Genomic DNA, 14,998 nt, shown 5'->3' on the forward strand with positions numbered 1-14,998 from the left:
CAGCATTCAGCATACCCAGATCAACAAACACAGTAATAACCACAGCATTCAGCATACTCAGATCAACAAACACAGTAATAACCACAGCATTCAGCATACTCAGATCAACAAACACAGTAACAACCACAGCATTCAGCATACTCAGATCAACAAACACAGTTTTTTTTGCATAAATATGCAAGCATACAGTCAATCAAAGACAGACTCCTAGATTGCTGTATCATACATGATTATGACCCTAAATATCTCTCTCTCCACTCAGTACGTACCATAAGAAAAGGCCTACCTATGCTAGACCATAAGATGTCACATAGATTGAGGTATGCTAGACCATAAGATATCACATAGATTGAGGTATGCTAGACCATAAGATATCACATAGATTGAGGTATGAAAAGTGTCGAGTTACCACTGGAACTGTTTGTGAAGTGTAGGACCACTATACAATCAAATTAGGTGGAGTGGCAAAAAGCACCAAATGTTACAAGTTTTTTACATTTATGTACATAGCCTTGGAAAAGGAAGAAGGATCAGTGTAATTATCCATCATGTGTATAACATCTGATCTCATAGTGTAAACTATCCAGAATAATATAAATATACAGTCAAGGAGGGAGAAAGAGGTCTTCATAGCACCTGACCCTCCCAGGTCGCAACAAACACCCATAAATCGACTCCGCATTGCTTTGACATTTGTACAGTTCTAGAGTATGTATATGTCAGTCTTTGTGAAAGTAGTGAAATATATGGTTCCATCGGTTTATATTGGCATTATACAATTCAAAATAATATTTTCAAACATATTTATTGCTTTTAAGGGTAAACAAACCATACGACATCTACATTTTCAGTGTTTATAAACAGCAAAAGATCCGAGTGATCCTACATCTAATAATGTTAATGGTGAGGCCCTAAGTTATTAGATCAGGCTCTACTAGTCCTACTTACTACTAATAATAATACGAAACTGAACGTCTAGGCTCCAGCAATACAGTACTAGACTAGTACTAGTGACGTTATCGTCAGATTCTGTAGTCGTAATTGTTTCGTTTGATATAACTAGTAACGTTGAATAATAAGTACTGTGGTAATTAATTAATAATGACCTAATTAGATCTATAACGTATCCAACAGGATGCTGTAAGCTTTAAAGTACTAAAGACTACAGTCACAGTACATGAGTAAGCCTAGTATTCCTAGTTTATGGCCTCAAGATGTTTACAAAACACAACTTATTTTAAGGAGAAAAGAAAATGTAATAGGCCCAACAAATAAGCTAATTTTATCGAAATGCGTTTGTAGAGTGGGGTTGAAAGCTACACTACGATACAGTTTCTAGGCAGCTATAGACCTGTTACGAAGAAAAAGTAATAACTAATACATAATTATTTTTTATTAGATTATAAGAACTGTGCGCTCTTTCTGCTAAACTCTAAGGCCACGCAAAAAGCAAAGATACTCTGAGTAGCTTGAAAAATAAAATTGGTGTCAATTTGTACATGAGTACTGTGATAATACATGAAATCAGTATCACTATTGTGTTGCAAGTAGGCCTTGTAAACGTTACAGACTGTAAGCTTAACAGATATTTTATTACAAGTTAACACTGGATTTGGAGATCTAGGACAGTGGTTTTCAAAGTGTGTTTCGCGGGCTGGTCCAATATACAGGAAACTTATGATTTTTTTTTTTGCAGTGGCAAGCGAAGGCAGGTGGGGTATCACTGGTTGGCGGTCTATAGACGAAAAAGTTTGAGAACCACTGATCTAGAAGGTATAGATCTAAAAGTTAGGCCCAATGTTACAATATTTTTAAACATCCTCTTATATTGCCCTTAAATAAGAATTTATCTAATAAAATAGTAAGGAAAAGATCCAGAATAAGGTCTTTTGGATCAACAAGTAGAAACTAAATTAGGAAATGTTATAAAAGTTTGTTTTTATTGTTTTTTAACATTTCTTAATGTACAACTGGCAGCACAACAAACGTAGGGCACTTGCCAAGTTGCCTTCTCTTCCAAGATCGCACGTAAGGAAAAAAATAAAAAAGCTCATGGTAAAATGATGTCACGTGCACTACAGCCTATTTAAATCTCATGTAAAAATCCATGGCCGAGACTTCGACACTAGTTTTTTTTATAGGAATGGCCAAGCCTTCGATTCCACTATTTTAAGGGAAATATCTAGACTTCGATACTGCTTTACATATTCTTAATACTATTAAAATCATTTTTAGGTATGTGAGAATTTTTAGCGCCCATTTATTATTGCTTGCAAAAATAAAATAGGAGAATATTGGAATGCAGTGCTATAAATATCAAACACTGTAATAAATAATTATAATGTTAACTTCTCATGTTAAGCCCCACCCTTTTTTTGTAAAGGAATTCTCTGATACAAAGTTTTATTCAGTGATGATTAGTCTTAACTAGCAGGAACATCGGCCAACGGGCGGCTGTTTGTGCTAGTAATTACTAATTGTAGTATTCATAACTCAATTGAAAAAAAAAAAGTGAACTTTTTCTATAAAAGGATTTTTTCTGTAAAGTATTGCACGGGAAAAGTGTTCGGATTGTGCTGATATAAACTGTAATCATTTTATGTATTAAAAATGGTACCCTTTATCGAAAAAATAAGTTTTTTAAGAACTCCATTTTTTAGTACACTATTTACAAATTACATCAATAAAGATATAATCAAACCCTCACGTACAGTCCCAGTGTAAATAAAAAAAATCTTTTATTTAAAATTTTGTTTTGTGATAAAGAAATGGTTGTTGCATACACCATAGTTATTTTTCTAATTGGCAGAATCTTGAATACCCAAAGGGTGAAATTTTTTATGGATTTATTTTGTGTTGACATTCAATAGATGGCGCCACGTCGTATTTATTATTTCGGTCACGTACATAGACACTTATATACACGCTACATTCATTATAGTAAGATGATCCACTTCTTCAAGTTTTAAATGCCAAGCATTACTCTATCGTTTTTGCAGTATTTATTTCAAACGTTTCCGCAAACCGACGTTTAAGTTTGAATCAACTGTGTAACTTACAGCATGGGGTTTGACGAAATTAGTAATTAAGCACAAAACTATACAATAGGCTATATGTGCTCTGCCCACCACGGGTATCGAAACCCGGTTTCTAGACCGCTGTGCCACTGTAGAGCATTTGATACTGTACTGTGCGAGATCTGTTATTAAATATAAAACAAATGTAGAACATATCAAAATTAAAAATCAAATTACCGAATTTAAACCTCTAATGACCCACTTGTTTTTGTAAGGTTCTCATATGGTACCGTTTTAAGTAATTTCATATTTTAACTTCAAAAAGTGGTTGAAATCACTTATTTTCTACCTGATAAAAAGGGACCTCAGTACATATATATTACATTTTCTTGTTATTAAGGCCTCTGTAACCAACAAAATCATGGACACAAAAGCCATCTGTTGCATAGTTTAGAATAAATATTTAAACAACCAATGGGACTAAACTGACAGCTGTAGAGTTAAAGTACAAGTTAGTAAGCCTCAGTCTTTATTTTCACAAGTTATCTCGGGAGGGAAATGAACTGTTTCACATGTCTTCAAATGTGATATTTTTGTTTAATGTGCATGTTATACGTAAGGATCCTCGCTAACGCTACGTTTCATCACATTTTATTACATATGTAATTTCAATATCGCAAATGTCAAGTTTTAGCTCCTTTCTCATTTTTAATTTTCTTGTTTCTAGTGTTCTTGAGAATAAATTATCCCATAATTCTGTAAAGAAAATAAACACGAAACTAATATTTGACCAATCATCAGCTCGAGTAAAATATTTATCACCTTAAAAGAAAACTAGAATAATTACTTATCTAAACTTCCAATGATTGCCCAATTTTAAAGTAATATGCGATAAAAAAATGAAGCTTTGCTAAAAATACAACATTAAATATAATTTAACTTCAACCTACTAAAAGTGTTATACATATTTTAAGAACTTATTTTCCTTTACATTTCAGCCTATCATTACAGCCAAATCAGTAATTACGTATCTCCTGGAGGCAGTAAATAACGTTGAACAGAAAGGGCAACAGTAATAACTAACCACTAATTCAAAAGAAAAATGCTTAAAAACATGTAGAAGACAGTGATTTCCAGCTTCCGAAACTTTCGAATAGCCTTGTCACAGATTACGTCCAATACTCAAGATAATCTATTGCAATAAGATTATAGGGTATTCTCATATTATTCACTGTGTTAAAGCGCCAAAAGCTGTATCTCTCAACCTGACATAGATAAAAGTAACACCATCAGAATAAGCCCGGGAAGTGATAAGTGCGTTACTCATTTTGGTGTTGACGAAAGAAACAAAATAACAAGTGTTGATGTATTTCAAGTCATTTGTTATAGCACTATCTGGTTTTAAGGGTAAATCAAATTCACATTAGTACAGGGAATACTCTTTACCAAATGGACAAATTACTTGTGACCAATGGGTCTAAACTAACCATCACCATTTTACTTTATCTGACGATGGCGACAAAACTGATTATTATCAACATTTTTGGTTGATCAGCACATCTAAACTGGTAGTTATCATAACTTAAGAAGACAAATTACTTGTGACCAATGGGTCTAAACTAACCATCACCATTTTACTTTATCTGACGATGGCGACAAAACTGATTATAATCAACATTTTTGGTTGATCAGCACATCTAAACTGGAAGTTATCATAACTTAAGATTTTCTTAACACCCTCTAGTGCCCTAAGCTATATTTTCAATTTTCTGAATTTTGTTTTATAAATATTTGATACATCAATGCACAAATATCATATTTTCAAAAGTCATTCTATGCAAAAAAGAAACATAATCATATCATTAAAAGTTATAAACTTATTTTAAAAAATGATAACCGAATTTCTATTACCTTTTATTTTCCATAAAATATAGTATTTATGTTTTATAGTTTGAAATCGGACCCTGCATGACCAGGTGGTTAGGGCGCTCGACTCGCAATGTGAGGATCGCGGGTTCGAATCCCCGTCCCACCAAACATACTCGCCCTTTCAGCCGTGGGGGCGTTATAATGTGACGGCCAATCCCACTATTCGTTGGTAAAAGAGTAGCCCAAGAGTTGGCGGTGGGTGGTGATGACTAGCTGCCTTTCCTCTTGTCTTACACTACTAAATTAGGGACGGCTAGCTCAGATAGCCTTCGTGGAACTTTGCGCGAAATTCAAAACAAACAAACAAAACAATACTTTGAAATCACATGTATTTTAGAGACAAAATCAACAACGGCTACTAAATAATTATGTGAATAACTTGATAGAAACTAATAAAAAAAACCATAACCCGAGCGCTTTCGAAAGGTAGACCTTTCTTCTTCAGGGGAGTTTCCTGAAGTTTCCAGGTTTGCCTCTGAAGAAAAATTGTTTGTTTGTTTGGAATTAAGCACAAAGCTACACAATGGGCTATCTGTGCTCTGCCCATCACGGGTATCGAAACCCGGTTTCTAGCGTCGTAAGTCCGCAGACATACCGCTGGTCCACCTTTCGAAAGCGCTCGGGTTATAGGGTTTTTATTCATTTCTATAACCTACGTGTTTTCCTAACACCATCTGTGAATAACTTAATATCTTCGAACAAACAGAACGATTATGTTTTTCAAAAACGAGTAACAAAATATGGAATTTTCATTAAAAGTTTATAACAGCGCTGTTTAACATAAGGGCAGAGGAGGGCTTAGGAAAACCGTTACCATTTCTCTAACCAGTCTGGGCACCTGAAATGGTTGGCTGATTAGAACATATCTGGGAATCAGGCAGTAGTTTAAAGGTACAGACGGCATTAATTATTGGATTCAAAACTGGCTTTCTAACGTTCGCACGATTTACATTCCAGAATTAAGTTGAAATGCACGCTGAGTAGGTAGAAAACAGTATGTACGAACTGCAAGACAGGGATGATATGACATTTTCTGATTAAAAAAAACTTGAAATACCACAAAGTCGATTTACATGACAGTAGTCCCTGAGCACAGATTGTTTTCAACCTAAATCAATCTTTAATTGGACAATTTCTTTCTTACCACTTCTTAAAATATATTTTTCTTCGGAATGCTAAACGTTACATTTAGAGGGGTGGCCGATTTGTCTTGAATGAATCACAGAACAATTCTGTGTAAAGGACAGTTCGGTGTTTAAAACTCTTTTTCATTAAATTTTACAAAGTCCAGCAGATCTACAAGTCAATGTTTGAGAGAATTTGATGTTGCTCCTATCTCGCAGATCTTCCCTTTTGTGTTCTACTTGTCCAGATTTAGAAAACTAGCTTTTAATCAAATGTATGAGTTCTAGCTTAGAAAGTAACTACGACTATGAAAATTGCTCTTTGTCAGTAGTTTTAGTGGCTAAAACACCAACATTATCACATCTTAGCTACTAGAAGAATACCATTCTACTGTACACTAATACACAGATGGATAAGAGCACAAATTAAACCAAATGTGATAGAAAATCAAATTACGTGGAACAGTCTTAATAACCAAGTCTTAGCGATGGCGCTAGTATCTAGAACACCATAGTTGATTTTTTTGTTGTTGTTGTTTTCGTTTTTTTGACTCGGTAAGCGGAACTTTATTTATAAAATTCCCACGCGCAGTTATTCAGTTTTGAGAGGGGTCGCTAAGGTGTGTTTTTAGTTTGTGGTCAAGATTGAATTGCTGGAGTAAAAGAGTGATGGGGAGCAAATGGCAACAAAAACCGATTCATAACCGCAGAGTGTCTCACGGCACTGCAGTATCGCGTTGTTTATGGGTGATATGTCATATACAGTTTGATAGAATCACTGACAATAGAACTAGTATGTAAATAATTTTTTCACCGTGCTTATGCGTGAGAAGTTGAAAGAAAAAAAATGTAAACTTACGTTATCTATCATAAAGTCAAACCGCGAATTATATGTTATTAACCTTATTTTCATGTGACAATTTCACACAACATGAGAAATCGAAAAACAATATTTCTGTTGCTCTTCCACTTAGTTGACAACTTCACACAACATGAGAAATCGAAAAACAATAATATTTCTGCTGATCTTCCACTTAGTGAACTTGTCAGCTCTTGCGAGAGGTAGGTCAAATCCGATGTGTGAGCTAAGCCTAGAGCAAACGTTGTGTTTGTGACTTATATAACGAAAAAGAACAGTCCCTCAGAGAGTGGGAAATTTAAATACTGTAGGTCAAGATGACTTATCACTTTATACATAACTATTGCCAAACAACAGTTCACACGTTACTACCTTACATAATACAACTATTTGTAAGTTCAATAATGCAAACCCCTCAGAACAAAACTATACAGGGCTAAAGAGCAAACAAATCATCCACACCCAGACTATCTAATATCAACAAATCTGACAAAATCCATGGACATGGCCCCGAAACGGAAAGAGTACCAGAAAGTATAAATGAAATGCATTTCCAGCAAATACCATAATCAAGCCTAAAAATCAACAACAGTTCAGAAGGGAGGAAGAGGTCTAGATTGTACTGGACTCTCCCAGGTCTACAAAGACCTAAAGCCCGATGCCGAAACGAGAGAACAACATGAAGGGAGGAAGAGGTCCGAGTAAACCTGACCCTCCCAGGTCGCACACAACGACCAAAAAGTGGAACGCATCATTTCTAACCGGACACAAAAACAAACCATCATTACTATAATAAATGCACACGAAACAGGGGATATTCCGAGTCTAATATCTAAGAAACGGGATATCCAGAGTCTAATATCTAAGAAACGGGATATCCAGAGTCTAATATCTAAGAAACGGAATATCCAGAGTCTAATATTTAAGAAACAAGAGATATTCGGTCTAATACCTACGAAAGAGGATATCCAGAGTGTAATATCTAAGAAACGGGATATTCAGAGTCTAATATCTAAGAAACGGGATATTCCGAGTCTAATATCTAAGAAACGGGATATCCAGAGTCTAATATTTAAGAAACAAGAGATATTCAGTCTAATACCTACGAAAGAGGATATCCAGAGTGTAATATCTAACGGTATTATTCTCCGGTATCAGTGATTTTCAGGTAGAAGAATCCGAAACGCCAGTCGAGTCGTAACGCAACGTCACGAACATGTTACGGCAGTCTGTAAATCTCTCCCACGATGTGTGGGGTGTGGTGGAGATCACCATAACTCAATTTGTCCGAAAGAACATCAAATCCTTATCTTTGTAACTGTAAGCAACAACACATTGAAAATTATTAAGGATGTCCGAAATACAAAGAGATTAAAACGAGATTCTACAACATACACCATAATAACCAGGCCACAGAAACTGATACACAACACACGGAAACAAATCTTACACAACAATTAACTGCTAAAACACCATTTCTACCGAGACCAACAACAAAATCAGCACCAACATATGCAGCAACAGCAGTACACAACCACGCAACAAATACTTCACTCAAACAAACAAATACAGCCACGAATGAAAGAAACCACAAAACTACGATCTAATATAATAACTGATAAAATGAACACTCAACCACAAATGATAATGCACCCACATACCAAAACCACCCGTAAATATATTCACAAACACAGAAAATAGCCCCATAATGGAAGATGCCAAAAACACTCTATCCGATTTTATCAGTAAATATCAAAAACATCTAAATCAACAAGGCTGCATTGCTCTACTTTTTACAATCAAGAAACATTTCACACCTATTATCCCTATTGGAGGAATGTTACACAATCAAATTAAGAGAAGTGGTAAAAAAGCACTTAATGCTATAACGTTTTACATTCATGGACATGACCTTGAAGAGAGAATTAGGATCAGTGTAATAATCTGTGAGGTGTTTAAATTCCGAACTCGTGGTGTAACTAGTCTAGCATTTTAACAGAAAATACATTTACCGTCAAGGAGGGGGAAGGAGGGCTTGATGGCACCTGACCCTCCCAGGTAGCAACAAACACGACCAAACACCACTAAATCGATTACGTAACTAACAACAGGAAAATAAGTTATTGAAATATCAAATATATTGATATTAGTTGCAAGTGTGACAGAGAATCTATACTGTCAATTTGAACACTAAAACTATTTATGTAGTTTTCCTGCTTATGTAGAGTTTATTTCAACACAGATGTATTATCTACACTAGTATCTTGAAATTTATACCCGAATCACCGAACTTTATACATTTGCGTTACTAACAGCACCACTAGATGGCGGCACTTTACTTGTTTTTGCTTTGGTTGAGATCATACTTTTATTATTTGACACCAACCAGATTAGATCAATAAGGTGTCTCCACCGTCTCGGTGTGCGATATATTCATGTTCTGTTGGCCGCTATAAAAGATCAAGATGGTACAGATTAGAAAAAAAAGGATCGGATTCAGTAAAACTTTGTTAATAATGCTTAACAAGCAAACCATCGTGACCGCTGCCACTTTCTGCGCCTTTACGTTATATTTTATTACACATAAAGGTGTTAGTAATACAAAATTAATCGAGGATTTATCCAAACTGTTTACGTTTATAGTATTAAAGGAAAATCGAGCAAAGAAGAGTCTACAATTTACTAGCACGGTCTTTAAATATAATTTACTCAATAATCTCTCTACATTTTGTTAACAGGAGTCTGCGAGAGAAATCGAATTAATCTCGAAAAAAAAACAAATAACTTATGATAATACAAAAGGCTTAGAACACGCTAAAAACTGTCACTAACAGAGACAAATATGTTTTCAAGTATATTAGCATCAAGTAAGCCTTTTAATATCTTCTAAAGCCTAAAGGATGTAAATACCTCACTCTACCCATCAAATCGTGTATAAGTAAATATTTATTAGACCCACGTGTAACATTCATTGATCTTCCAGAAGAATAACGTGGGTTTAAGATTACTTTTAATAATGTTCATATAATTAATACCTAAAACATTAAGAAAACTAAACCGATTCTAAATCGCACTATCGATTTACGTTGTATATGATTGAGATACATGACTTAATTCTAAAAATCACGTTGACATTTGACTTATTTTGAAAGCTGAAAACACAGCCGGTACTTAAGCTCCACAACAATAATATATAGTGATTTTCATTTATCTAAATGATTTGGACGTCAGCAAAAGCTACTGTCGAATATAGTGTAAGTCTCAGGTCCCGTATATTGTTCAAGATTACATATATAAAACACGGACTGACAGAACCGAAAATTAAACTCTCGCAACGGTAAACATTCGACCTCTGTGACACACTGTACACGATAACTCTGTTTAGAAAACAAGTAAATATAAATATTTTCAAAAGGTCTAAAAAGCAACATTATATTTCCATGGTTACAAAAACGAATATGGTGTCGTTATACAACAGTTTAGAGTTCTTCAAAATGTATGAAGTACGTTAGCGCCATTTTAGGGGCCATTATAATAACTTGTCTGGTCATCAATTCATGTGCTTACCTTACTTACTTACTAGAAAAATCGTCAAGGTCAGGTTCATAAAATCCACAAAAGCGCCGCGGTGCATCGCCTTCTCAAAAATAAAAATTGGCAGTAAAAAAGTGCCAATACACGTCACGAACAATCCCTTAGATAAACTTTTCCGTACAACTCCTGCAAGATTACAAATCATTCATGGCACAGCTGTTCAATAACGCCGCGTCTTATTCTGTTGCGTTCTAACTTCCTTAAGGGGCATACACGAATCTACGGAACAAAAACATCCACCTCGTCCTTCACAAACACAAAAAGAAAGGTAGTCAGTCAAAACCAAAGAAAGTCCACTTAATGAAAGCTCTTTTTGTACATTCTCACACGTCATGTTTATTGGAGTTTTAAATTCAGATTATACAAAATAATTTTTAATTTCTTTCACACTGCTTACTTTGAATAACCTGCACAAACTATATTAAATCATAACTTCAAAAAGTAATTTCACGCTACCATAGTGCTAACCCTGTGACAACAGTTGTTCATAAAATTTTATTGGTCGAAGACACACACACAGAAATTTTGCGACAAAAAAAAAGTCCACGTGCATGTACTAACATAAATCCCAGTTGATAAACAGCAGTATAAAACTAGCTTGTTATGAGTTATGGCCCACCGTAAACGGTCCGGTAAGTAGTTAATCGTTAACGTGACGACAGGTTTTTATGAATTAAAGTCGTAACATTAACGAAACCAAAACCACCTACCTCAGATTGAAACACTGCACGTCTCTATTTGTATGATTAAATAAATGTGTCTGTTATTTAATTTCACGTTCAAAACTGATTTACTAAAAGCTGCCACGAAACAGAAATGTGAGCACGCTTGTCCATCGGACACGTCGGAAACTAAGAGCACGCGGCTACTGACAGCTCTCAGCCACCAGCTGGCCTGTCGCTATCAGTACCAGTAGCACACACTTGTGAAACCAATGAGCTGCCGCGTGGACATACTTCGCTCCACGCGCGGCAGACATGCGTGTGCCCCATCGCCTTGTCTGAATTGTTACTTAGTTCTGCCCTTGTTGAGCTCTGGCTATTCTAGCAACCTTACTTACTCCCACAAATAGGAGTTAATATACACGTAGCACAAAGACGTGTGTTTGAAAAGTTACAGTGTACAGGACACGTAACCTCATGAATACCGGTATGTACTAACCATAACTGTCAACTGTTGTCAGTCTTTGACATAAGTTCTATCTGTTCACTATCTTCATACATTTTCTTGTTTACTCAAGCAATGCTGATAATCGATCGGTGGTCTTTATTATTTTAGTGTGCTGTAAGGGTCCATTATAAACGTTTGTTATTTTAGTGTGCTATAACGGGTCCATTTATAAACGTTTACTATTTTAGTGTGCTATAACGGGTCCAGTTATAAAAGTTTGCTGTTTTAGTGTGCTATAATAGGTTCAGTTATAAACGTTTGTTATTTTAGTGTGCTATAACGGGTCCAGTTATAAACTTTCACTATTTTAGTGTGCTATAACGGGTCCAGTTATAAAATTTTGCTGTTTTAGTGTGCTATAATAGGTTCAGTTATAAACTTTTACTATTTTAGTGTGCTATAATAGGTTCAGTTATAAACGTTTGTTATTTTAATGTACTATAACGGGTCCAGTTATAAACCTTTACTATTCTAGTGTGTTATAACGGGTCCAGTTATAAAAGTTTGCTATTGTAATGTGCTATAACGGGTTCAGTTATAAACCTTTACTATTTTAGTGTGCTATAACGGGTTCAGTTATAAAAGTTATTGTTTTAGTGTGTACAAATGTAAGGGGAAAAATTATCGCTAAATAGAAAAACTATGTATGGCTGGCTATTAAACTGAAAAATAAAGGAGCCAAACAAGATAGGAATGGAAGTGAACATATCACTTGATCCAGCTAATGATTACATAGCAAACTAAGCTGTCTGGACTTTACACGGAGAATAAAATCTCTATATTACTGGCTTCCTCACTTTGTCTATCGAAAGCTTGGTGTTTGAATATAATCTCAGCTTTCATCAATATGCCTTTCCTTTAGTTAACTTTAGAATACTACTTTTATGACTATTTTACAATAGTTCTATTTAGCCGATCAAGCGATATGTCCACTTCCATTTTTATCTTGTTTGGTTCCTTTTTCCAAGTTCAGTACCCAGCCCTACATAGCTTTTTTATTTAGCGATAACTTTTTCCTTATACTTGTTTGTTTACTTTTTATAAGATGGTGTACTTGGGTTATTAGGTTATAAAGTATATTCTAAGGCTTTATCAATTTTGCATGGAATAATAATCAAATAGGTAGTCAAAGATCGTGAAGACTGATTTACTCTATCAAATGATGATAAAATTATAGTTATTGTTAGAACTATGTAGGTGCTAGGCCTGTTGAAGAAAATGATGTTGAACGAAAATAAGAAATCTCGATATTGGCTATTCGTCACTTTTCGACTTTGAGATGCTCTGGATAGCTGAAAAGCGGCATATACACCGGAAATAGAGCGGCTGTGGCAGGTAGCTCTTCATAACTAGCTTCTAACGACCTGTAGAGAAGAAAGTCCAAATGACTTTTGTATTGCTTTAATACAGGCATCCGTGTCATCCCTACATATAGAGTGCTAGGGCACTCTCTGTTAACGGGTCCAGTTATAAAAGTTTACCATTTTAGTGCTATAACGGATCTAGTTATATTTATAATTTTAGTGCTATAAAGAGTCTAGTTATAAACGTTTACTAAATCTCGAAAATGCTTTATTTCATAAGTTAATAAAACAAATACAAAATTCTTAATTTGAACAGAGTTCTTTAGAAAGTAACTGTTTTTGAGTAAATTAAATCGAACACAAATTTCATTGCAGCATTTCGAGTTTGGAAGAAAGCAATCTGATCGACATTGTATGTATTTTACCGTGTTGTGAAAATAAAAGTCCAACTGTAGGTAGTATGCAAATGTCACCAGTGTGGCAACACAAAATCGATCATGAATAATAAAGTATGATTGATACTAATCTTAAGTAACAAGAATCAACCCCTGTGTGAAATAAGAGAAGCATTCCGTAACACTAGAATCACCATCATCGGCTTTAGAAATAAACATTTTTAAAGCTATTTGTGCTTCACATTGTTCGTGAGTTCACGACTTTGTTGGTTAACACGGTGCATAATAACATTCCTGTCACACACGAAACTTATAGATAAAACTACGATCAACAATGCAATTAATCTCACTAATTACTATTGAGATCATTTATGGTCAGTTCTCTGAGTATTATAACAGGCAAAAATATAAAATTACTGAATATGGGGTAATATGTGGACTCCCACAAATATTAGGCGGTATATAAAAAAAAACAAAAAAAAAAGTTAACTCTCAAACTTGAATATTACTTCATGTACCTAATTTATTTAAATATTACTTAACCGACTTCATTAGGAACACATGTAACCGACTTCATTAGGTACACATGTAACCAACTTCACAACTAGAGAACTATCGCGTGTGGTCGATTGTTTTTTCGTTCGCGGGTTCTTTTAAATTATCTGGTGAAAATAGTTCAATGTCAAGTTTTTTCGTTCGCGGGTTCTTTTAAATTATCTGGTGAAAATAGTTCAATGTCAAGTTTTTTCGTTCGCGGGTTCTTTTAAATTATCTGGTGAAAATAGTTCAATGTCAAGTTTTTTCGTTCGCGGGTTCTTTTAAATTATCTGGTGAAAATAGTTCAATGTCAAGTCCACGAGATGAAAATTATGAATTTGCCCCCCTCCTTTAACGTTTCTATAAGCTTAAAACTGTGGTATCTTGTACGTTTACAAATGACGCTAACTGCCTTTCACTACTGTACAAAATACATTTATTTGTATTTCACGACTTATCGATCAAACAACTCAGTGTGACACAGGTCCAAATCCTTCACTGAAAACTCTAGCTGAAATAAGAATACATTGCGACTGATTCACTCTGAGCATCATAATTATAGTCTACTATCGAATTTACTAGGAAACTTGATGTCAAATTTTAAAACTTTTCAGGTGTTTTAGGCTTATCTTATTAAACTTTTTGATCTAAACGTAATCATGACGACCCACAGCTTTAGCTCCCTCTAGCTAACAAATTACAAATTAGGAATATAGCTTACAACAATTAGATTACGTCATCTATTCATGTAAAGTAATTTCTTTAAAACTCTGTATGAAGTTATATTTGTTCATACACTTACTTATATCAGTGGAACAACAAATCGTAGGCAACTTTAAAACCTCATTGTTTTATTATTAAACAAGCTGGAGTTATGTAAATCCATGATTAATGAAAGCTTAGCTTAGGACATGAAAAGTTGCTTCCCTTATATGTAATTAGTAAAAAACGCCCATAGAAACTGCAAAACACAAAATGTGAAACCGCAACTTTGTATGTATCTCATGCCAAATTTGGTGAAGACCATCAACGAAGTAGTGGTAAAAACGATCATAAAAATCGCCAAACT

General features: G+C 34.7%; 1 protein-coding gene across 3 annotated transcripts in view; it reads right to left on the minus strand.

Annotated features, from left to right (window-relative positions):
* Window positions 1-14,998, minus strand: part of LOC106458875 (zinc finger MIZ domain-containing protein 1-like) — a 136,505-nt gene that overhangs the window by 40,159 nt on the left and 81,348 nt on the right. The window contains exon 1 of one of the 3 annotated variants that reach the window (XM_022385238.1): window positions 11,234-11,365. The exons of 1 other annotated variant lie outside the window; for it this stretch is intronic. The gene's annotated coding sequence lies outside the window, so the exon portion shown is untranslated. Of the gene's footprint in view, window positions 1-9,315; window positions 9,370-11,233; window positions 11,366-14,998 lie in introns of those variants that run through there. One more of the 3 variants, XM_022385237.1, reaches the window with a different exon arrangement.

Source organism: Limulus polyphemus, unplaced genomic scaffold, assembly GCF_000517525.1.
Source record: "Limulus polyphemus unplaced genomic scaffold, Limulus_polyphemus-2.1.2 Scaffold526, whole genome shotgun sequence".
Taxonomy (NCBI): Eukaryota; Metazoa; Arthropoda; class Merostomata; order Xiphosura; family Limulidae; genus Limulus; species Limulus polyphemus.